At 41.1% G+C, this 25,845-nt stretch overlaps 1 protein-coding gene across 2 annotated transcripts in view; it reads right to left on the bottom strand.

Annotated features, from left to right (window-relative positions):
* ATP8B4 (ATPase phospholipid transporting 8B4 (putative)) overlaps nt 1-25,845 on the bottom strand; it is a 363,870-nt gene that overhangs the window by 32,701 nt on the left and 305,324 nt on the right. Inside the window, exon 31 of one of the 2 annotated variants that reach the window (XR_004536957.1) lies at nt 5,178-5,271. The gene's annotated coding sequence lies outside the window, so the exon portion shown is untranslated. The remainder of the gene's footprint in view (nt 1-5,177; nt 5,272-25,845) is intronic. The other variant, XR_004536958.1, reaches the window with a different exon arrangement.

The following is a 25,845-nucleotide window of genomic DNA, read 5'->3' as shown; positions in this document are numbered from 1 at the left end:
TGGCACTGCTTGCTTCCACCAAGTGCCAGGAACACCCCTCAAAAGTTGTCCCAGAGGTTCTGCAGGTTAACCTTTTGCAGTTTATACATATTAGGTACAAAACCTTAATAGAATTTAGTACATACTAGAGGCCCCCACTTACCTCGGCTTTAGAAAATTACTTAAAACCTACCTATTCAACAAACAAGACCCAAATTGTCCCCCCCCCGACAATAACTCCCCCCCTCCCCACTCCGCCTCCCTCATGAGGCCTTCCCCTTTTTCCCTACTTCCCTCATCCTCTGTCTAGTTCGATTAAAGCTGATAAATAATTGTAATTCTGTTATTCTGTAATTCTGACAAATTATTGTAAATCTGCCTGTCCATGCAGACCCTAATCTAATTCGATGTAAACCGCCTTGAACTCGCTGGGTATGGCGGTATATAAGAATAAACTATTACTATTATTATACCGTGTTTCCCCAAAAATAAGACCTAGCATCATTTTAAAAGTAGTCTTAATATACCCCTGAAAATAAGCCCTAATCCCAGGTTTAGTTGGTAACTGTTCAACCTGCCCAACCACCCCCACCCCAACCTCAACCCCCTTCCTGCGCAGCCAAACCCCTGCTGATGGAGATCCTTCCCTCCCCGCTGACCGCGAGCGATCCCTACCTTCAACCGAAGCAGCGTCGGGCCGCCAGCACTCTAAACAGGCTGCTTGGCCTTATCCGTCAGGGACAAGACTCTGCCGCATTGTCATGATATCCCTTGACTCTACTTGCCCGTCCCTGAATGCAATTATACCCCCTTAATCAGTGTGTGTGTGTGGGGGGGGGGGATTTCTAGAAAACAAGGTGCCGGAACTGAAATGCCCAGCCAACCTTCAGAAGTGGGGTGATCACTGAGGGAACAATACAAAAATACAAAAAAAAATCCCACGTAGGGATGTGTAGAGATGCTAAAGATAAGTAATTTTTCCTGCTGGTTTAATTAAGAAAAATAAAGAAACACAAAAGGCAGCAGTGAAATTATAGCATTAGGAGGAGGAGGTTAAGAGGGTCGATGATTGAGACTCGGAACCAGTCTTGGCTAAGTGTAACTACACCTATCTCCAAGCGGGTTTCTGAGACTCTCAACCTTCCTTTCTCAATCTACACCCCCCCCCTCCCCGACATATGAACATAAGGAAGTTCTTCTTCACCCAGAGAGTGGTAAAAATCTGGAACGCTCTTCCGGTGTCTGTCACAGGAGAGAACACCCTCCAGGGATTCAAGACCAAGTTAGACAAGTTCCTGCTGAACCAGAACATATGCAGGTAGGGTTGGTCTCAGTTAGGGCGCGGGTTTATGACCAGAGGGCCGCCGCATGAGCAGACTGCTGGGCACAATGGACCACTGGTCTGACCCAGCAGCGGCAATTCTTATGTTCTTATGTTCCTTGTGACCCCACAGACCATCTTTTCTGACTTGTGGCAGTGATCACTGAGGGACCCACCCCATAATAACCAGGCCCCCGGCAACCAATCACTGAATCTATGAAAAGGCAGATTGGGTGCGCAGAGCCTGGGCTCTTGTGGACCAGGGGTTGTTTTGGACAGGCAATGGAAAACGTGTCGATAATGTGTGTGGCAATGGACTTGGAGTGGGGCATGAGGGTGACATTAGGGAGTAGTATGGATCAGGGCAAGCATCAGGTTTTCTCTGTCAAGAGGAAGGAAGGAAGGGAGCCGGAGCACGAGGCAAACCTCGGCGGTGTTCTTTTTTTCAGAGCAGAGAGAGCTGGAGGGGAGAGGAGAGGCTGAGGGAAAGAAGCAAGATCGTGGTAATGTAATGTAATGTAATGTAATTTATTTCTTATATACCGCTACATCCGTTAGGTTCTAAGCGGTTTACAGAAAATCTACATTAAGATTAGAAATAAGAAAGGTACTTAAAAAATTCCCTTACTGTCCCGAAGGCTCACAATCTAACTAAAGTACCTGGAGGGTAATAAAGAAGTGAAAGGTAGAGATAGAAGAAAAAATAAAATAAACATTTTAACAAGACAGCATTGATCTAAATACTTTGGAAGGTAGAAGAGAGGAGAGAAAGGAATAGATGCAGATGGGGGAACCGTTGAACAATAGAGCTCTGGAGAAATTTAAATGATAGAAATAGAACAAAACAAGGACAAAAGGCAAAACAGAAGATAAGATTAAAGATAATTCATAAGTTGGAAAGAAAAAATAAAAATAAAACTTGTCTTCAATCCACGGTTTCAACGTCATTGATGAAGTGGAGCAAATAAGTTTAGGTGGAGCGATGACGTTCCCAGAAAAAGGGCTTCTTCAGGGTAGAGATTTGACTGACAGTCCCAGGATGCCCATGTTTCCTCCCCTGCGATAGTCTCCTATCCATGTATTCATTCCCACGGCACACTGCCAGTGCCCCAACCGCCATCCTGAACTGCTGCTCCAAGGAGGTTGCCCCAGATGAGGCCCACGGTGACTGCATGATTTCCTCCTCTGCGGGAAAGCCGCTCAGTGCTGATAGTCGGTGTGTGCTGGGGCCACTGGAGCTGGGGCTGACAGGGGACCCTTGCCCTGCTGTTCCTGCGTTCACCGGCAGGAAGCTCTGGAGAGAAGCCGGGTTGATGGACGTGGCGAAAAGCACTGCACCGACCTCAGTAGCTCCGCCCACCCCCACTATGTCCCCTGAAAAAAAAAGCCCTGCCCTTAATTCACCCTATCCCAGGGGTAGGCAATTCCGGTCCTTGAGAGCCGGAGCCAGGTTGCGTTTTCAGGATATCCACAATGAATATGTATGAGATGGATATGCATGCACTGCCTCTTTGAGATGCAAATCTATCTCCTGCGTATTTATTGTGGATATCCTGAAAACCCGTCCTGGCTCCGGCCCTCGAGGACCGGAATTGCCTACCCCTGCCCTATCCTATCTCTTATTTGGTATATACTGTAATTAATCATTAGCATAAGTCCAGCTAGTTCCTAGTCCTAACTCCCACTTTGTACCTTAGTTCTACTTTCTAAAATACTTGGTTTTCCCTATTGATGGTTTTATTATGGCATTGTTGTCCTTAAGAGTCTGTCTGCGTTCCCATTTCTGAGGTGTTTATAATTCCACAATCATAATTTGTATCATATTGATACAATTTCCTAGCCCAGATGCAAAAAGTGTTTTTTGTTTATTACCAAGCTTTGATTGTAATTGATGGAGACGTGCTTTTAGCTGGAACAGCACAAATAAGTTACTTTTATTTCTTTCTTCTGCTTTCAGATGATCTTTTGTCCTCCTCCTCCTCCTGCTGCTAAAACAGTGCTTAGGAAAAAAAAAACAAAAAAAAAACACCCCAAAGAACACAGGCTCTGTTTTCCATCTACAGCATAAGATGATGCTTAAAAATTTCCCGTAACTTTCCCACTTTATGTAGAAAAACGAGGCTTAATTTTGCTTAGATTCCACTTATCCTAAGGAAGTTGAACTTTACCAGAACACCCAGGACTTCATTCAACATGGTTCTCCTGTTCTGTTTCAGAGGAGAAATGTTTGTGAAATGGGATACTTTAAGAAGAAAGGAAGGCCCTGTCACCGAGAGTGAAAAGTGAAAATTCTCTCAAGACATGGTGTGGAAGCTGCAGCTCACAGTGCTTAGAATTATTAAAGCAGCAGGAGCCTCTAGGTGAAAAATTAAATATCGGTCCCGGACGGGAAGAAACTATTACTATATGGGGGTCTTGCTTTTGATATAACAAGCTCACTTTTTATTTTAAGTTTTACTGTTGGTTACAAGACTGCTGCAGGGAAGTGCAAAATCTATCTACCATGATCAAGGCCTGAAAACTATAGGCAGACTCCAGTGATGGGAAAATGAATCCAGTCTATAAAGAGAGACATTTTCAACATATTATTCATAGTAACATACCCCCCCATACACCTCTCCCTTTTACTAACCTGCGATAGCGGTTATTAGCTCAGGAAGCCGCGCTGAATGCTTCACGCTGCTCCCAATGCTCATAGAAACTTTATGAGCGTCGGGAGCAGCGCAGAGAATTCAGCGCGGCTCCTTGCACTAATACCCGCTTATCGCAGTTTAGTAAAAGGGTGGGGGATAATAACATAGTAAATGACGGCAAATAAAGACCCAAATGGTCCATCCAGTCTGCCCAAACATACACTCTCTATAATTTAATAATTTAATTTAAATAGTTCTTTTTCTTAGATATTTCTGGGCCAGAGACCCAAAGCTCTGCCCGGTACCGTGCACTGGTTCCATCTACTGGAAAGCTAGCCCATCTAAGCCATCAAAGCCCTCCCCAACCCGTCCTCAACTGAACGGTCATATACAGGACACAGACTGTGCAAGTTTGCCCAGTACTGGCCTTAGTTCTTCAATATATGCCCTTATTTTCTGATTCGAGATCCTCTGTGTTCGGCCCACGTTTGTTTGAACTCTTTCACCGTCTTCTTCTCCACCACCCTCTCCGTAAAGAAGAATTTCCTTACATTGCTCTTGAGTCTACCACCCCTCAACCTCAGATTATGCCCTCTGGTTTTACCATTTTCCTTTCTCTGGAAAAGATTCAGTTCTACGTTAATCCCTTTCAGTTTCTTTCATGGACTATCTTGCAGATGGACCTTTCTTTATTTTTAGTATTTATATACCACATTCAGGTACTTGAGCATTTTTCCTTATCTGTCCTGGTGGGCTTACACTGTACCTAATGTACCCGGGGCAATGAGTAGGGTTACCATATGGCTCCAGAAAAAGGAGCAATGGAAGTAAAACCCAGATGTCTCTGTGTTCCTTATTTACAAGTCTCAGCAGATTCCAATTAATTAATAATTCTGGCACTGTTGACGACATAGATCCCATCATGAAAAAAATGTCCAGAAAACTGAAGAATATGAACATTGCTGGAAATGGGCATGGGAAACACTGCAAAACCAAACTTTTCCACCTACCCATCCCTAAAACATACCTGAGTTTGCGTATTACTAACAGTCGTAAGAGGCAAATGGAGGGCTGCAGTAACACAGGTGGGATAACCAACAGTTCCTGCTAAACCAAAAGTCATCACCCTTTGGTTAAAAGAAGCATTCAGAGAAATGCCTCCCATTTGTAAAATGCCAGTCAAGCCTAAAGCAGAAAGTGTATTTTCAGAAGGAGGAAAAATCTAAAGTGTGGTAAACAATTACCTTGTGAATACAGCTCCCGCCGAGTCATCTCTTCTTTGCTCTGAAACTGTTTTAATACTAGATCCCGTTAGAGGGCACCATTTTGAGTTAGCTTCTGGAAGAAAAAAGGGCACGGGTGATGTGGGGGAAATTGATTCAATTATATTGAGACTTCATGTTTCATTTTCAGGACTTACCTTGATACAGCTAATCTAATCTATTCTATTCAGGACTTACCTTATCTATTCTAATCTATTCAGGACTTACCTTGATACAGCTAATCTAATCTATTATATTCCCCTAGGGGACTCGACCCAGTTAATAAACTTTAAGTTAATAATACATTAGTGATAAAGTGATGAAACTATAAAAGTAGTAAATATTCAAGTTTATGAAAAATTTGATAAAACGCTAATCATAAATTCTAAGCATTTTACAATATAAAATTGAAAAAGGGGTCCAGCTAACAAACTTTTCATGACAACATTACTTACAAGGAACAATAGGATGGTGGGGAGAAATACAATTTAAGAGAAAGAGAGAATAATTAAGGATAATAACATAGGGAAAGGGGAAAAACATTCATCAATCGATTAAAGAAATTCCCTAGGAGGCATCCTCTTTCAACTATTTCTTACAACTATTTAACTATTTCTTACACAGATACGTTATCATGAAACATGGCCCACATCGGCTATAGGGTCCTGATTTAAGTTATGGGAGTTGCTTCAGATTTGACCAGTCAAAGATAAGTGTATTTATATAGTAAAGTTCATAGAAGTTGGATTTGTCTGTCAGCATATATTGATAATAAGAGACTAGATTAAGATATTTCAGACCTATGACGATAGGGGGGAATCACCACTGAGGTCTGTTTTAAGAACATAAGAATTGCCGCTGCTGGATCAGACCAGTGGTCCATCGTGCGCAACAGTCCGCTCACGCGGCAGCCCCCAGGTCAAAGACCAGTGCTCTAAAATGAGTCCGGCCTCACCTGCTTATATTCCAGTTTAGCAGGAACTTGTCCAACTTTGTCATGAATCCCTGGAGGGTGTTTTCCCCTATGACAGCCTCCGGAAGAGCGTTCCAGTTTTCCACCACTCTCTGGGTGAAGAAGAACTTCCTTACGTTTGTACGAAATCTATCCCCTTTCAACTTTAGAGAGTGCCCTCTCATTCTCTCTACGTTACACTGCATCATTAACATTACTATACAAAGGTTCATAGTCATTCATGCATGGGACTTCAGCGCGCCGACATTGTAGTGCGCCGCCTAAAAAGTGACTTTTAAAGAGCTCTGATGCGGGGTGTGAGTGGGGAAACCCCCCCCTAGTTTACTTCATACTTTTTGCGCTGCCGTGGGGGGGGGGGGATTGGAGCCCTCCATTATAGAGTAAACTCAACTGGTGGAATTTGTTGTGCCACATTTACAAAATGGAAAGAATAATTGCTTTGCAGAAAAAGAATTATAATAATTTTAAAAAGATCTGGGGGCCATTGGCAAATTATTGTAATGATTAGACATCATTTTCCACTGACAGTATATATATATATATATATATATATATATATATATATATATATATATATATACATACATAGGAGGGAGGGGGGATGGTATAAAGTTCTATTTAAAGGTTAATCAATAAATAAGAATACAATATTTATATGATATTTTTGATTGAAATATTTGAGGGAAGGATGGGTGGGGAGGGAATAAATTTATGTATTTACGATGACAATAGAAATAAATTCAAGTGAGGTGTAAAAGTTTTAAATGATGTAATATTGTGTACTTGTTGTAAGATGAAAAAATGAATAAAGAATTTGGAAAAAAAGACAAAAAAAAACCAACAACAAAGATGCACCCACCTTCAAAGAAAAGCTATTTCACTTCCTAGTATATCTACACTGAAAATGCTGCAATTTAAACCACCTTTTGTCCACTAAGTCTGTATTTGTAAGTCTAAATGTTATATCTATACTGTAATTGCTGTAATCTAAACCCTTGTCCATGTGTAAATGCTGTAAAGTCTATGTCTCACTAAAATTTGTCCTACCCATAATATGAATGTACTCCTGTAACCTGTTCTGGGCTCCTTTGGGCAGACGGGCTAAATAAATGACTAAATAAATAAATAAAAACAGTTAAGACACGGGCTTTGTAGTGACTGTGCACCAATTTTGGAAATTGTTCCGCAGTTCTTACAAAAAATGTAAATTTCCCTTCTTAAGGCCCTTCAGCACCTTTAACACTTGCCTTCGACACGCACCGAACGACTGAGCGCCGTTGGCCCCTTTCCCTTTTAAGTGGAAACTCCGGTAGATGACGTCCGGGGTGGGCAGAGCTACCCCTTGCCGCTGCCCCTTGCTCTCTCTCCTGCCTTCTCCTTCTTCCCCTCTTCTCCTGCTCGCCTGCCCAAGTCTCTAGCTGAGCGCTGTTAGCCCCTCCCCTTTTAAGGGTGGGGAGCTCCGGTGGATGATGTCAGGGGGTGGGCGGAGCTACCTCTCGCCGCTGCCCCTTGCTCTCTCCTGCTTTCTCCTACTCCTTCTTCCCCAGGCTAGTAGGAAAAAGGAGGTACTGATGCCCCTGTATAAGACTCTGGTGAGATCTCATTTAGAGTATTGTGTACAATTCTGGAGACTACATCTTCAAAAAGATTTAAACAAGATGAAATCAGTCCAGAGGAAGGCTACTAAGATGGCTGGTGGTCTTTGTCATAAAGCGTATGATGACAGACTTAAAGATATCAATATGTATACTTTGGAGGAAAGGCAAGAGAGGGGAGATACAAAAGAGATGTTTACCTATATGGAATAAATGCACAGGAAGCAAGTCTCTTCCAGTTGAAAGGAAGCTCTAAAATGAGAGGGCATAGAAGGTAGAAGTAACCTGAAGACATACTTCTTCACGGAATAATAGCAGTGAATTTGTGGAATGGCCTTCCACTGGAGGTGGTGGAGACAAAAACTGTTATCTGTATTCAAGAAATCTTGGGACAAATATATACAACCTCTGAGGGAGTGATAGAGAGAGCAGATGGCATGGATGGGCAGACTGGATTGGTCAAAGAGTCTTGGGAAGGAGGCAATATTCAGTTGTGGTTATTGGATAGAAAAAAGAGAGTAGGGTTTAAACGGCCATTTTTCTCAATGAAGGAGGGTAAATAGTGGAGTGCTGCAGGGATCTGTACTAGGACCGGTGCTTTTTTAACTTATTTAAATGATCTGGAAATTGGAACAAGTGAGGTGATTAAATTTGTAGATGACAATAAACTGTTCAAAGCTGTTAAAACACATGCAGATTTTGAAAAATTGCAGACAGACCTTAGGCAACTGGAGCACTAGGTATCCAAATAACAGATGAAAGGTTCAAAGAAGAATGACCAAGATGGTAAAGGGGATGGAACTCCTCTCATATGAGGAAAGACTAAAATGGTTAGGGTTCTTCAGCTTGGAAAAAAGACGGCTGAGGGGAGATATGATTGAAGTCTACAAAATCCTGAGTGGAGTAGAACGGGTACTAGTGGATCGATTTTTCACTCCGTCAAAAATTACACAGACTAAGGGACACCATGAGAACGGGCTACTGGGCTTGATGGACCATTGGTTTGACCCAGAAAGGCTAGTCTTATGTTCTTAAATTTAATGCTGAAAAATGCAAAGTGATGCACATTGGGAAGAATAACTCAAATCATAGTTACCAGATGCTAGGGTCCACCTTGAAGGTTAGCACCTAAGAAAAAGATCTGGGTGTCATTGAAGATAATACAATGAAACCTTCCGCCCAATGTGCGGTGGAGGCCAAAAAAAGCAAACAAGATGCTAGGAATGATTAAAAAAAAAAAAAGGAATGGTTAAGAAGGCTATAGGATCCTTTCACTAAGCGTACTAGTGCATCTTAGCATGCGCTAAAAATTAGCACGCATTAAATGCTAATGCGCGCTAATGCATCCATTATATCTTACGGATGCGTTGCCACGGGTTAGCATTTAGCGCACACTAAGACGCACTAGCGCACCTTAGTAAAAGGACCCCTAAGATTGTTATAATGCCTTTGTATTGCTCCATGGTGTAACCTCACCTGGAGTATTGCATTCAATTACCTTATATAGGGGAACTAGAAAAGGTTCAAAGAAGAGCGTACGAGGAAAGACTAAAAAGGTTAGGGCTCTTCAGGCTGGCAAAGAGACAGCTGAGGGGAGACCTGATTGACGTCTACAAAATCCTGAATGGTGTAGAACGGGTACAAGTGGATCAACTTTGTACTCCATCAAAAATGACAAAGACTAGGGGTGGACACTCGATGAAGTTATAGGGAAATACTTTTAAAACCAATAGCAGAAAATATTTTTACATTCAGAGAGACTAGTCAAGCTTTGGAACGTGTTGCCAAAGGTTGTGGTAAGAGCGGTGAACGTAGCTGGTTGTAAGAAAGATTTGGACAATTTCCTGGAGGGAAAGTCCATAGTTTTATTGATATAGACATGAGGGAATGCACTGCTTGCCTTGGATTGGTAGTATGGAATGTTGCTACTTTTTGAGTTTTTGCCAGGTACTAGTGACCTGGATTGACCACCACGAGGACAAGCTACTAGGATAGATGGACCATTGGTCTGATCCAGTACGGCTATTCTTGTGCTCTTACATGTGTTCTAGAATTTAGAGTAAATATTTCAAAACCCAACTTCATCACCGTGGTTCTTTTAACAACATGATCTATAGTCCCATAATCATATTCATCTTTTTGGCTCAAGATAAAGGGACTCTGTCAGGAGCAACGGCTTTTAAGAGCTTCAAGATGTAGTTAGAGTGAAAGCTACTGGCCTTGGCCACCATTCTGCTTCGTAAATCTTGTATAACCAATGCTGTAAGAAAGGAACACATGCAGATGCAAACTCCTTTAATATATGGCCAGAAAACCTTACTTTTTACCGATATATCTTTCTTTCTTTTTAGATATGGTATAATGGTTTATTCAACGCTGTAAGCCTGAGCAGATTTTCCAAATCTGTGTACACACTTGAAAGGTGCAATATAACTCTTTTATTCTTTCATAAAGCCTGGGCCGTGTTACTTCATAGGCTGAGGAAAGGTCAATAGTCTCTCAGCCCACACAAAACCTTGAAACAGGCCTCTAGCTCACAGAACCCCAATATACTATGGCCAATGGCTGCCATACCCTAAACACTGTCTTGCAAGTCTTTCCTTATATATATATATATATATATATATATATATATATATATATATATATATATATATATATGAACAACCTTGCCCTGCTCAATGTGTAAGGCTAAAGATCCTTGCCAGACCCACAACTCAGTTCACATATACCGTCTTCCCACACACCCAGGCTTGCCCTTAACCTTCCACACTGAGCAGTAAAGTCTTCTATAAATTAACAGGTATCTCACCTTGCCATATATCCAAGTTTATTAACATTTTTGATAAAACGCTAATCATTACTTCTAAGCGTTTTACATTACAAATGGGGGAAACCATCAAGAGACAAACTAAAACAATGCAAATAAAAACAGACTACATAACAAATCAAACCGACATGACGTACAGTGAAACAAAAGGAAAGAGGGGAGAACTACAATATTTAGAGAAAAGAACGCATTAAAGGTAAGAGCTGAGGAGATGAGGAGAGATCAGAGTTTAAATAGAACACAATGCTAAGTGGACCAGATCAGCTTTCGTAAGCGTCTTTAAAAAGAAAGCATTATATATATATGATCCAAGGAGAGACACCTGTTAATTAATTTATATATTTACAGTGTGTGTGTGTGTGTGTAAGGGATCTGACCAATTGGAGTCTTAGGCCACTCCCATCGCATCTCAGAATGCACTGGAAGCGACGCCTAAGATTCCGGTTGGCCCAGGTGCCTAAGGCCCCTCCTATGGAAGGAGCCTTAAGCGCCTGGGTCAATCAGGGCCTTAAGCCCCCTCCCAGGTACATCCCATGATGCACCAGGAAGGGGCAGGTCTGCCATTCAGACGCACGCGCCCCCCTTTTCTTCTCCTGTACCTCTAGTTGAAGTTGTTGCTCAAAGTGGTCAACAACATGCTCCCCGCGACCCCGTCAGCTCTCCCTCTGATGTCACTTCCTATGCGCGGCACCTGGAAGTGATGTCATCGGGAGAGCCAACGGGGTCGCGAAGAGCACGTTGTTGACCGCCGCGAACAACTTCAACTAGAGGTATGAGGGAAGGGAAGGGGGTCACGCGCATGGAGGGGAAGAATAGGAGGAGGGGGGCAGAGAGGAGGAGGGCTGCCGGCGTCCCCACCAGCATTGCACCCAGGGCGAACCACACCATTCACCCCTCCTTACTACACCACCAATTACATCAACCCCAGGAGGAGGAAAAAATTCTATATCGGAACAGAGCTTCTCCTAGGTGAAGGAAATGCTATCAATCTTTTGAGAAAGAATCAATGAAAATACCACCATAGTGTGTGGGTCAGTGGTTAAAGCCACAGCCTCAGCACCTTCAGATTGTGGGTTTAAACCCACACTGCTCCTTGTGACCCAGGCAAGTCACTTAATTCCCCCCCCCTCCCCCATTGTCCCAGGTACATTAGATTGTGAGCCCATCGGGCCAGACAGGGAAAAATGCTTGAGTACCTGAATAAATTCATGTAAACCATTCTGAGCTCCACTGAGAAAACAGTATAGAAAATGGAATAAATAAATAGCATGAAAAGCTTTAGCCTCTGATAACCAGAGCTGGGATTGTGACATCATAATGCCTCATTCCACCAATGCCTAAGAACCAGCCTCATCAGTGATGTCACAATGGCTTGACTGTCCTTTACTTGGCTCATTTTGACTACATTTTGATTTCTAGAGTGGCACAGTGGTTAAAGCTACAGCCTCAGCACTGAGATTGTGGATTTAAACCCTGGGCAAGTCACTTAATCCCCCATTGCCGCAGGTACATTAGGTAGAGTGTGAGCCCAACGGGACTGACAGGGAAAAATGCTTGAGTACCTGAATAATTTGTAATCCGCATAGAATTTTAGGAATAGAAATAATTAAAAATAAATAAAAATCAGCAGACATTAACAATCCTCCTTTACAAAGCCGTGCTAGCGCTTTTAGTGCTGGCCACAGCGGTAACAGCTGGGATACACTAAAAACGCTAGCATGGCTTTGTCATGGAGGGGGCAAAGTTACTTGAAACCAATTAGGTTGTCTTCGATTTCGTGATAGAGAGGAGATTTTTTCAAGGCTCCACATGTGCGACTCTCACTGCAATGCAAATGGCAGGCTGCATGATGAGAGACATAAATCTCTAAATGTCATGTTTTGCACTGTTTATGGACTTTGTAATGCTTCACATGTCACAATTTATCTTGGGGAAAAAGGTATTTTGCAATGCAAAATGTCAGATGAGGGAGCACAAAGGAAGTACTAAAGCACTATACACTTTTCTTCATTCTTTTCTTCTGTGTATTTAAATATTTTTATTGAATATTTAGCAAGAATAAACAAATACAATCATACTGCAATAAAATACAACATCCCCATACCCCCAAAAGTATAAAATAGCCAGATCCGCCCAAAAGTTAGTCATTTGCTATACAATAAGGGGCTCACAACCAAAACTTTAAAACGCCCAAAAACCAGCCTAAGTCAGTTCATGGTCATCCTAATAGCAGGAACGTCCGAGTGCCGATCAAAACCAACTTTCTGGATGTGCAGCAGCACTTCTAAGCTGCTGTGCATCCAAAGATCAAAGGGGCATGAATCGGGCAGGCTTCAACCTGGATGTACTGCAGCCATAATCAAAGCTTTCCTAGAGACGGAACTTAGACGCCAGCAGTTAGACCTGTTTGAGTTGCGTCTAAGTTCCACAAAGGTGCCCAAACTGACAAGAAGACCACGACTCCCTCCCACCACCCAAAGAGCAAAAAACTCCAAAACCAGCAGGCTTACCATCAGCTGATCGCAGCAGAGGAATCCCCATCAGCTGAGCCAGTTTCAGGGATTCCTGGCAGCTCAGCTGATGGGGAATCCACATGCCTGGATCAGCTGAGCCATTGAGCCCTACATATCCCTCCCCCTGACATCCCTGGACCTCCTCCGACATCCCCTGTCATCCAACTGACTTCCCCAACATCCCCCTGACATCTCTGCCCCCCCACATCCCCCCAACATTCCTTCCTCCATCCCCGGTCCCCCTCCCATACCTTCAAATGAGAAAATGGAAGGAGGGAAGCACATTCCCTCCTGCTTACAGGGCCGCATGCTTCAAATGATGGGGCTTCCTCTCCCAATGCATCTTGGGATACAGTGGGAGGGGACGAAGGCCCTGATTCGTTCAAAATGGCGATTGGGAGGAGGAAGCACCATCATTTGCATCACGCGGCCCTGTAGGCAGGAGGAAGTAGGTTTCCCTCCTACCATTTTCTCATCCGAAGGTACCGGGGGGGGGGGGGGCGGGGGGGACCATGGATGTGGGATGGGAGAACTCCAAACAAAGCAAATCCTCACTCAACAGGAAAAAGACGAACAGACCAACTTGTATCTTTCTTCTTATATCTTTATTAAGATTTCTTCATATTTCCAAACATTCTTGCTCCAAGCTATACTGCCCGACGGGACCCGTTTCGCCAACAATGGCTTTTTCAAGGGTTCCAGCAGGGAGCACTATGCAATATAAAATAAACATATTATAATATAGAATAAACATAGAATAAACTTGTTGTCATATCATGATACATAACCTCCTGAAAAATACTGTATTTTAACTTTATTAATATTTAAAAAACATATTTAGTCTGTATTATTCATATATATATATATATGCAATAAATATTAAATTAATAAATTATTAATAATTATCCTTCAAATTCCTCATGACTCAATAAATACCTTCAATGTTGATATCCATCTGAATAATTACATATTAAATAATATAACATATGATAAATAATATAGAGTAATCAATTCATTAATGAAGAACATAATTGCATATCGAATGGTACATAAATAGTAAATAGATACCTTTCAAATCACAAACAAAGATAAAATATTGAAAACCCACACATTTATACATAGATAATAATGAACACACTGGAAAATATTTAAAAATTTTTAAATTAAATAGTGAATACTAAATTAAATATGATACAAATATTCAACCCAAAAAAATTAATGTATAAAATTTTATAGATATATTTAACAATTTATATAAATAATGATAATTAATAATTAATCATAAGACTAAATAAAATGTATATATCTAAACTTAAAAAATTAATATATAAATATATTTATTTAATAGAATTATCATAAATAATAAAAATATAGAAAAATCTTATAAAATAAACTTGATTGTATAAACAAAAAAGTGCTAATAAATTTAAGAATACTAATAAATATGAAAGTGCTAATAAATATAAAGTAAATTTCATTGAAAATTAATAACATTAGGAAATTAAATGTTAATCAACAAATTAATTATTTATTTAAAATGAAATATTAAAAGTGCAAATATTAATTAGAAATTTTTATAAAAATGACCAATGAGCAATTTTTTAAGATTAGATATATACGTTTTATTTAGTCTTATGATTAATTATGAATTATTATTATTTATATTAATTGTTAAATATATCTATAAAATTTTATACATACATTTTTTTGGGTTGAATATTTGTATCATATTTAATTTAGTATTCACTATTTAATTTAAAATTTTTTAAATATTTTCCAATGTGTTCATTATTATCTATGTATAAACGTGTGGGTTTTCAATATTTTATCTTTGTTTGTGATTTGAAAGGTATCTATTTACTATTTATGTACCATTCGATATGCAATTATGTTCTTCATTAATGAATTGATTACTCTATATTATTTATCATATGTTATATTATTTAATATGTAATTATTCAGATGGATATCAACATTGAAGGTATTTATTGAGTCATGAGGAATTTGAAGGATAATTATTAATAATTTATTAATTTAATATTTATTGCATATATATATATGAATAATACAGACTACGTAAATATGTTTTTAAAATATTAATAAAGTTAAAATACAGTATTTTTCAGGAGGTTATGTATCATGATATGACAATAAGTTTATTCTATGTTTATTCTATATTATAATATGTTTATTTTATATTGTATAGTGCTCCCTGCTGGAACCCTTGAAAAAGCCATTGTTGGCGAAACGGGTCCCGTCGGGCAGTATAGCTTGGAGCAAGAATGTTTGGAAATATGAAGAAATCTTAATAAAGATATAAGAAGAAAGATACAAGTTGGTCTGTTCTTCTTTTTCCTGTTGAGTGAGGATTTGCTTTGTTTGGAGTTGTTCTAGTTACCTCACTTTTCTATCTTCAAGAACCTGTACTTTAATGTGGGATGGGAGCCCAGAGAGATGTCAAGTGATGTCAGGGGAGGTCTGGAAATGTCAGGGGGAGGGGTGTAGGACTCTGTGGCTCAGCTGATCCTGGCAGGGGGAATCCCCATCAGCTGAGCCGCCAGGAATCCCTGAAACTGGTTCAGCTTATGCGGATTCCTCTGCCATGATCAGACAAGATAGTTGGTGGGTACATCTACAAAGCTTACTTTTGTGCGTTTTTATTTTTGAAGACGGGCAAAAAAAGATAGACATCCTAAGGACCAATACTTATACTTAACTCATTTTCAAAATAAAAGATAGACCATTTGGCAGCTTTGAAAATGGACATTTTTCCTACTGGTTTGTGGATGTCTTGCAACAAAACGTCCAACCTCAGACTTAGGCACATTATCGATTATACCTCTCCACGAATCTAAGAAATACCAATTTTTTTCAAAAATGTTGCAATTGACCACACTTTCCTGTCACAACTTCCTCAAATTTCCTCACCAGACATACAGCAATCTAGAACTATTCTTCCAATTGGCCAGTATATGTTGAAGTGCCATCCCCAATAATACATCAAATAATCTGGCCTCAAACTTATTCAAGATGAGAGACAAAAAAAAATTTAAATTGTTTTGCACTATTATACTTTTTAATGCTTCATATGTCACAATCTATCGTGGGGAAAAAAAAGTATTTTGCATTACAAAATGGCAGATGAGGGAGCACAAAGCTAAACTCTATACACTTTCTTTCTTTCATTCCTTTTTTTTAAAAAATTTTTTCATGCCTTGGACTCTTGAGTTCTTCTGTTTGACAACTTGGGGCTCAGTTTACAAAGCCCCATTAGCGGTTTAACGCACGTTAATAGCACACGCTAATTTGCCGGCCGTGCTAGCTGCTACCGCCTCCTCTTGAGCAGGTGGTAGTTTTTTGGCTAGCGCGTGGGGGGGGGGGGGTTAGCGCACACTAAAAAGTTGTGTGCGATAAAGCCGCTAATGCAGCTTCGTAAAAGGAGCCCTTGGTTCCTAGTGGTCATACCACGAGCCTACCATTAGAGGGCTGAAGGATGCCATTTTGCATAAAGATCTCACTGGAGCAGGTGTAAAGGGGGAATAATTCTTCCCCCCCCCCCATACTCCAGGATCACTGAGTTAAGTGCAAGATGTGGGGGGGATTGAGGAGATCGGTGGACCCTGCATCTATAAAATAGGCATTGGGGAAGGCTGCCATGTTAGAGGTTCAGAGATCCCACAGGACATTACCAACATCTCAAGCTGTATATTTAATGTGGATTTATTTAATTCCAATCCTACATTAAGGGTAAATAAGGATCTCAAAGCCACAAGGAGAAGCAAGATTTAAACCCATTTTCTCTATATTTTTTTTAGCTTGCTGTTATAACCTCCATTTTCACTGACTCACCTTTGTCCTTTGTGATCAGACCCGGGGCTTGTTTTCTTATTGCAAGCATTTAAAAGTAACTTCCATGTTTAAGTATTCATAAAGATACTAGCTTATCCATAAAAATTCTTCCTAACCTTGTACATATGTTGAAAATTGCCTCCGTGGAAATTCCTGAGATGAGATGATGCTTTAAAGAACTGATGAAATGCTTTGTAGATTTGTGTGGGCTGGTAAAAATCCAAAGATAACATTTAATACCTTGCAGAGATCCTGGAAACAAGGAGCACCGGCTATGCCAAATGTAAAACTATGCTCGGGCTTCATGGGCGGACAGAAATCAGGAGCTGGTGGCAAGGATGGGGCTCTACACGGAAACAGCCTTCTGCTAGGTGTACGAGAGGGGCTGTTTACCTCGCCTTGACAGCTGTCAAAAACAATGCGAGGGAAAAGTGCAGGATAAAAAAATTAAGGGCCCGATATTCAGAGATTTAACTGGGCAGGAGAGGCTCCTTAAATTGCACTTGGCGAGCCAGCTGCCCTTATTCAATTGCACTTAAGCAGGCGTATTGACAACAACCATCCATCTAAAAACAGGGCAGGAGAGGGGCATTATGGGGCAGAGTCAGGAAGGAGCCAGGAATTTTGTGGATGCCAGCAATATTCAGCATGTAGGACCACATAAATAGCAGACCTTGTTTTGCCTGGTTAGATATGTGGGTGCTGACATAGATTTCAGTTCCCCCTCCCTTTGTTATTCTTTCCCTTGAGGGTTTCCTTTCTTTCTATCAATTGTAGTTCTAACCCTTCTTCCCTTTTGTTGCTGTTCGTCAATGTCTTTAAAAAATGTCATTTCCCCTGGTTATTTTTTGATTAAATTGTATATTAATTGGCGCATTGTTTTGGCGTATTTGTACACCGCCTAGAAGGCTTGATTGAGCGGTATAAGAAATTTTAAATCAACTTGAAAACAACAGCAGCAAAACAACAAAAATATTTTAGAACGGAAGATCGGATGTACCAGTTTGTAGTTTAATAAGCGTCCAAATAACTTGAAATCAATAATCCTACAAACAATCCACAAAGGGTGTATACAGTCACAAGTGACCCATAGGATAGAAACCAAATAATAAAAATGACCCAAGGGCCGTGCTTTGGCAAAATAAAAATATCTTCCTCAGGGATCGTAGCACAAATTGTGATCCCCATCTGGCCCAGATAGGGAGATTTTGTGTGTCGTACTTCCTCATGGTGAAACCAATTTTAATGTTAATCATTTTTCCTGGTTTATTCTTTTGCATACCGCCATGAACCGAAAGGCATATGTGCAGTATATAAATAAAGAATTATGTTATAGGGTCCTTGGCTATCTTAAATATAAAAACATAAGTCACAAAAAATCCAAGTAGTTAAGGGTAGTCTTGTGAGTAGTTTGAAGCCTCTTTGCAGCCACAAGGTCAGAAACATGTACGCTCCATTGCAAGAATGCGCCATCGAAGAACAAAGTGCAGTAGCGCACTTTCTTTGAGCAGAGAGAGTAAAACCTGTGGAAATTCACCATCGGATATAGCGCCATGAATCAACAAAGGGTTACGAGTGGGTAAAAAAAAGTTTAAAGCGGGAAGAACAAGTGCAAACGATGAAGGTCGTTCTGGTCGCCCATCAACATTGCACACACAAGAGCACATTGATAGGGCGGACGCCTTGTTTAGAGAAGACCGCCGAATAATGGGGTCTCAACTGGCTGCAAATTTGCATATCAGCTATTGACCTGCATTTGCCATAATGCATGATGACTTGGGATACAGGAAAGTCTGCGCACACGATGGGTTCCCAAACAGCTTACTGGTCTACACAACGGAGCGAATTGTCATCAGCGATGAGACATTTGTTCTCTGTGTCGCAGTGATGAACCTAAGACAAAGCATGATGAAGTAAAGGAAGCGGTATTCAATTGGCTTCAGGGAACAGCCAAAAAACTTCTTCTCCGCTGGCATGCAGAAGCTAGTTGAACGATACAACAAATGCATCATCTTGCATGGGGACTATGTGGAAAAGTGATATTTTCAATTGCTCACAGTTACTTCTATTAAAGCTATTAAATGTATTGTATCTTTTTGATTTACTCTCATACAATACTCATTTATTCCCACAGGTTATAAAATTAGGGCTTATCCGTATAATTGGGCTACATACATAGACATAACCCTGATCTGAACATGCAGGTTATTTGGGTGGATTTCTTTATAAACGCCCCTTTTTACTAAGCCACAGTAGAGGTTTCTACCACGACTCTTGAGCGCTAAACGCTCCGACGCTCATACAATTTCTATGAGTGTCAGAGCAGCATTGGACCATTTAACACTGCAGTAGGGTTTACCCGAACCACCCCCCAGGCCCGCCCTGTTATTCCCTCAGCTTGCTCATCTCAGTTGGGAGGGCATCCGCGCAGGCCCCTCCCGTCGCAATCTGCTAGTCAAATCCGAAACAAAGTGCCGGGTTTTGAAAAGCCATCCGGACGCCTGGACACGCCCTCTAAAAAGAAGGCGTGCCCGGGTAAATCCGGACGTCTGGTAGCCCTACACTCCAGGCCATAGTAGAAACCTCTAGTAAAAGGGAGGGAAAGTTACGATGTCTCTGTACACTCACCGTAGAGGCATGCATGCATTTTCAGCTGGTTTTATTCTTTTCCAGGGCTGTCCCAAGGGCTGTGCCAGCAGTGCGGCTGCCCAGTGGAAAAGGGAGGTGGGGCCAAAATTCACTTCTGTCCATTGTCTCCCTTGCACGGCTGCAGCACAGTTAGCAGTGTGGGGGCGCTAGAGAGCATCCTTTAGTGCGAGCTGACTTTGGCCTCTCTTTTGGTGGTTAGCCTACTTTTTAAAAATGATCCTCAAGCATCAACTTCTCTTCTTTGCACTGTTTAGCATATGGTCTTTTCATTGTCTCCATAAATTCTTTTGACATTTCCTGTGTATAACCAACAAGCTTTTCTCCAGTTTCATCAAAAGGTTCACCTAGAGAGTCTCTGCTCCGAGGGATTTGAACTGCTCCAGAGCTAGTTGCCTGCATAACAAATGATTTAGGGAAGAAGTGGATTTGCAGCTGCGTCCAAAATCCATTCATATTTATAAATGCGTACACCATTTACTGCAATTTTAGATCTCACCGCAGTTAAAATGTTTACCTGGCTTCAACTCATAGAAAGTATGTGCTGTCCAATCAGTTTGGGAAGGTCAGCAACTTATGACTACTCGTTAAGGAATTCAAATGAGTATTGAATGATAAAAATATTTCCCTTCGGACCTTATTATATTCCTGGATCCAGCCTGCGCTCATTGGGCCAACACAAAAATGGGTTGTTTGGAGGGAGGGAGCACCGTTCAAATTATAACAGTGACATACGTGCGTAGGATTCAGGTTGTAAGCAGATGGTGGTCCAAACGGAGCAGCACTCCCTGGACATGGTCCTGAGAAAAAGCCATAACTGTCTTATCTGTCTATATACAATAAAGCCTTGGATGGCAAGTAACTCGGTAAGCAAGTGTTTTGCAAGACAAGCAAAACATTTGATTAAATTTTAACTTGATAAACAAGCAAGGTCTTGCAATACGAGTACATACAGTATACACGCGTCATATCATCACAACTGAGCCAATGGTTCTCTCTCTGATGCTGCAGGAGTGTAGCGACTGTTCTAAATGAGCGAGGTCTTGCAATACGAGTAAATACAATATACACGCGTCGTATAACTGGTTCCAAGGATTCCTTAAAACCAGATCTTATAAAGTTAAATCAAACAATCTTAAATCAGATCCATGGTCCAACCCCTGCGGGGTACCTCAAGGATCACCACTCTCACCTACTCTCTTCAACCTCTTTTTATCCTCTCTGGGTTCCACCTAGACAACCTAAATGTAACCTCTTTCAGCAACGCTGATGACATCACCATACTTCTACCCTTCGATTCTCCTGACCCCACTTCTACAGACAAATTGGAAAAAACCCTACAAGCAGTGGAAAAATGGATGACAGACCACAAACTGAAACTGAACATGGACAAAACTAAATTTCTACTCCTCGAAAAGGATAAGAACCCCTCCACCACAGAACTAGAAATTCTGTACACTCTGTGTTGCATTCACTAATAAAAATTACAAAAAAAAAAAAAAAGAACTAGAAATTAACTCCACCAAATACCATATACAACCCACCCTTAAACTCCTGGGAGTAACAATAGACAGATGCTGCACAATGCAAACCCATATCAACAAGACCACCCAGAGAGCATTTCTAACCATGCGCAACTTACGTAAAATCAGAAAATTCTTCGACAAAGAGCAATATAGGCTCGTAGTCCAATCCCTAGTACTAGGTCTACTGGACTACTGCAACATCCTCTACCTGCCTAGCCCTGCAACAATAATAAAACAATTACAGACAATCCAGTACTGGGCAGACTTGCACGGTCTGTGTCTGTGTATGGCCGTTTGGTGGAGGATGGGCAGGGGAGGGCTTCAATGGCTGGGAGGGTATAGATGGGCTGGAGTAAGTCTTACCAGAGATTTCGGCAGTTGGAACCCAAGCACAGTACCGGGTAAAGCTTTGGATTCTTGCCCAGAAATAGCTAAGAAGAAAAAAAAAAAAAAAATTTAAATTGAATCAGGTTGGGCAGACTGGATGGACCATTCGGGTCTTTATCTGCCGTCATCTACTATATTACTATGACCGGTGCGATTTAACTTATTTAGAAATGATCTGGAAATTGGAATGATGAGTGAAGTGATTAAATTTGCAAATGACACAAAACTGTTCAAAGTTGTTAAAACGCATGTGGATTGTGAAACATTGCAGGCAGACCTTAGGAAATTGGAAGACTGGGCATACAAGTGGCATTTGATATTTAATGTGGACTAATGCAAAGTGATGCACCTTGGGAAGAATAACCCAAATCACAGTTACCGGATGCTAGGGTCCACATTGGGGGTTAGCACCCAAGAAAAAGATTTGGGTGTCATTGTAGACAATATGATGAAACCTTCTGCCCAATGTGTGGTGGCGGTGGCCAAAAAAGCAAACAAGATGTTAGGTATTGTTATAAAAGGGATGCTTAACAAGACTAAGAAGGTTATAATGTCTCTGTATTGCTCCTTGGTGCGACCTCAACTGGAGTATTGCATTCAATTCAGGTCTCCTTATCTCAAGAAACAGCGGAACTAGGAAAGGTTCAAAGAAGAGCTACCAAGATGATAAAGGGGATGGAACTCCTCTCATATGAGGTTAGGGCTCTTCGGCCTGGAAAAGAGACAGGTGAGGGGAGATAGGATTGAAGTCTACAAAATCCTGAGTGGAGTAGAACGAATACTAGTGGATCGATCTCCGTCAAAAATTACAAAGACTATGGGATACTCGATGAAGTCACAGGGAAATACATTAGGAGGAAATATTAATCTCTGGAACGTATTGCTAGAGGTTGTGGTAAGAGCGGATAGCATAGCTGGTTTTAAGAAAGGTTTGGACAATTTCCTGGAGGAAAAGTCCACAATCTGTTGAGACAGACATGGGGAAAGCCACTGCCTTTGCACTTACCACACCTTAAATTTTGCCGTTAAAGCGCCTTCGGGGCAAAAAACAGAACACCCCCTTAGTAAAAAAGCCCTCTTAGCGCTTATGCTACCACTTATCGGATTGCATGTTTCATTTCAAGCCATGTCGATGAACTCATCAAATTAGCGATTGGAAAATGTCCCCCAAGCCTTCAAGTCCACTTAGCATTTGTCAAATATGGCCCATTTGACAGCGTTGGAAATCTGAGAGCCTCATGTGTTTGTCCAGCTAATATAAATGGATAGAAGCTTTTCCAAGAAGTCTTCATAGTTAAGACATGAAAATGAAGAGCTGGCACACAGTTTTGTCATCTGTCTACAAAGGTTAGTTTTCTCTGTTGGACAGGACTGTGCATACTTGAACGTATGGCTTGTGCAGTGTCTGGTTGATATTATTCCACATGGTGTGCTTAACAGCCTTTATGATGATTAGATGCAGAGCAAGAAAACTGATGAACATGGTCAAAGTTATTCTTTGCCAAAAATATATTTCGCTTATAAAGCCAAAGTATGAAGAACTAGTGAAATCTCAAATAAGCAAGTAGCAAACCCTCAGCATCAGATAGAAAGGACAGGTTCAATTAAGGCCTTTACATCTTGTTGCTCTAGAAGAGTGTTCTTAAATGCAAGGCCCAGGGGCAAGTGGTGGCCCCTGGAGACTTCTAGGGTGGCCCTCGTCCTCATTCTAGCTTTTTTTTTTTTTTTTTTCTGCTGCTCTCCACCTCTCTACCCAAGTGGAGGAAGAGCCACATGCTGACCAGAGATAATACTCAACGCCTTTTATTAGTGAAGTGAGTCCTGGCTATGCGGATGGAGAGGGCGTTGAGATTAGTAATTTAGCTGGGACAGGGATGAAGTGAGAGGCTTGGGCAGACTGAATTGGAAGGAGGAGAGGTGGGTTCAGCTCGGAAGAAACGGAGCAATGCATGGCCTGAGGGTGCGAAAAGTCCACATACCCCGGGCATCTTGGTTGCAGCTTGAGTGGCATTGGACGGGGAAAAGGAGTTGGGTGGCAGGGGAGAAACTGGAAAAATTATGAATGTGGGTGGTTTTCTGACAAGAACTTGGGGAAACAAAAAATCTATGTTTACAGTGGGTTTAAAACCAGATGTAATACATTGGCTTTTGGTTCTCTATCCTGGGATCACCAACTTGCTTTGTTCATGCTGTCTAGGGTGTTTCACGCAAAGCCGTTTTATCTTTCTCCTACTTCCAGACGGAAACCTCTCTCATTTTCTGACTTGACAGATGAATTATGATTTTAAACCCACTGTAAACAAGACACCGTTTATGCTGGATCACAAAAAGGGGGGAAGAAAATGGGATGCATTGGGTCCCCTAATGCTCTGGACCCATGAGCACTGCTGGTTGCCCAAATGTCAGTCCTTCCCTAAGATTAAGTCTGACTTTTTGAAAATACCTGGGTAAAGTTAGCTAGAAACTTAGCTGTTTAAACTAAACTAAACTAAACTTTGGGTTTATATACCGCACCATCTCCACGAATGCGGAGCTCGGCACGGTTTACAGGAAGAAAGATGAGAGAGGAACTACAGTGGAGAGATTAAAGAGTTAGGTGTAAAGGGGGAAGGTGAGAGGCCTAAGAGGGGGGAAGTGTTACAGTTTTGAGAATAACCAGGTTTTTAGGTGTTTGCGGAAGAGTTGGAGGGAGCTTGAGGTTCGGAGAGGGGAGGTGAGGTTATTCCAGATCTCAGTGATTCTAAAGGGGAGGGATGACCCAAGTTTGCCTACATGGGAAATACCTTTTATGGAAGGGAAGGATAGTTAAAAAATTTGGGAGGATCTGGAGGAAGTAGGGGTTGGGGAGTTCCAGGATAGAGGGATAACGGCATGAAGGATGCCATGTAGGATCTTGTAGGCCAGACACGCACATTTGAAGTGGATCCTGGGGATTACTGGGAGCCAATGGAGCTTAGACAGAGAAGTGGTGAGACGTGATCAAATTTGCTTTTCGCGAAAACAAGCTTAGCTGCGGCGTTCTGAATTCGCTGAAGTCTGTGGAGGCTTAGATAGAATTGCAATAATCCAATCTGGAGAGGATGATGGATTGTACTAGGACTGCGAAGTGTTTTTGGTGAAAATAGGGTCTGACTTTCCTTAGCATGTTTAACTTTAGAAGAAATGGAATCAATATTCATATTTATCTAGTTAGCTTGGGAAATTAACTGGATAAATCCTTTTATTTTAAAAAAAAACCCCAAACCAAACAAACCCCCCAAACCATTGAATGAATATTTTTTGGTCTGATATCTCCATGTCTGACCAAATGTTATCTGGATAAGTGAAGGGCATTGCCAAAAAATAGTGCTGGTATTTAGTGCAGTCTGGTTATCTTTATCTAGTTAATTCAAATCCCATTAATAATTGCTAATTCAAGTGATTATATTATTAAGTTATCCGGTGAGTAGAAAGGTATATGTGGCTGGTGTCCACACAAATCACAAAGAAATCAGGAGAATTGAAATGGTGCCCCATACATTACCTCTCCTGAACAGCTAGAAGTAGGAGTCACAATTTGGAACCTGGAGTGACACTGGTCAGCACCGACGCCCATCCTAAGCTAGACCACCAAGGCATCCTTAAGAAAAGCCTGAGGGGACTACTGGGAAGGTACTATTTGGTTAATCTCTAATCATGTCTCCAGCATGCCCCCCCCCCCATGAGTTATCTGATTAAAATGTAAGTGATCATTGGGCTAGAAATATTTTTAAAACACAATTTATCTGGTTAACTCCTGCTGCTAATTGGGCAAATTCTCAAAATATCAGCCTAATAGTTTGATATGAAATTCTGTCTTGATGTCTGAAAACTATGGGGTATATATTCAGCTGGTGGGTTTCCTGCAAGACTGTCAATGAAAAAAGTCTGTAAAATGGGCAAGATTGGTACATAGGCATTCCAATAAAAAAAAAATGTCTGTCTTTCATATGTCTTGCATGCATGCACGTTTTCACCCTTTGAGAGCGTTGCACTGAAAGCAGACCTCCTCAGATGAATTACTTCCTCACATCTGAGAAAAATAATCCCTTTTATGACTTTTCCCTTAATCAGGCAGACGAAAACAAAGGACTTTAGTCTTTCAAGAACTATGTGATGAGTTATCAGAAATGGGGTGGGGTGCATAGTTTTCATGTGATTGTATGAATCACAAATTGTCACTCCACGAAGCTATGAGATCTGCCAGTCATGATTCTTATTTGCAGCGTCCTTTATTTATTCAATTTTTGTACTACATCTTCTCAAAGGAGCTCAGAATGGGTTACAAATCAGGTACTCAAGCATTTTCCTTA

The sequence above is a fragment of the Geotrypetes seraphini genome, chromosome 14, assembly GCF_902459505.1.
Source record: "Geotrypetes seraphini chromosome 14, aGeoSer1.1, whole genome shotgun sequence".
In the NCBI taxonomy this organism is placed as follows: Eukaryota; Metazoa; Chordata; class Amphibia; order Gymnophiona; family Dermophiidae; genus Geotrypetes; species Geotrypetes seraphini.
Note: the sequence above shows the minus strand (reverse complement) of the source record. Positions and strands in the feature narration are given on the sequence as shown.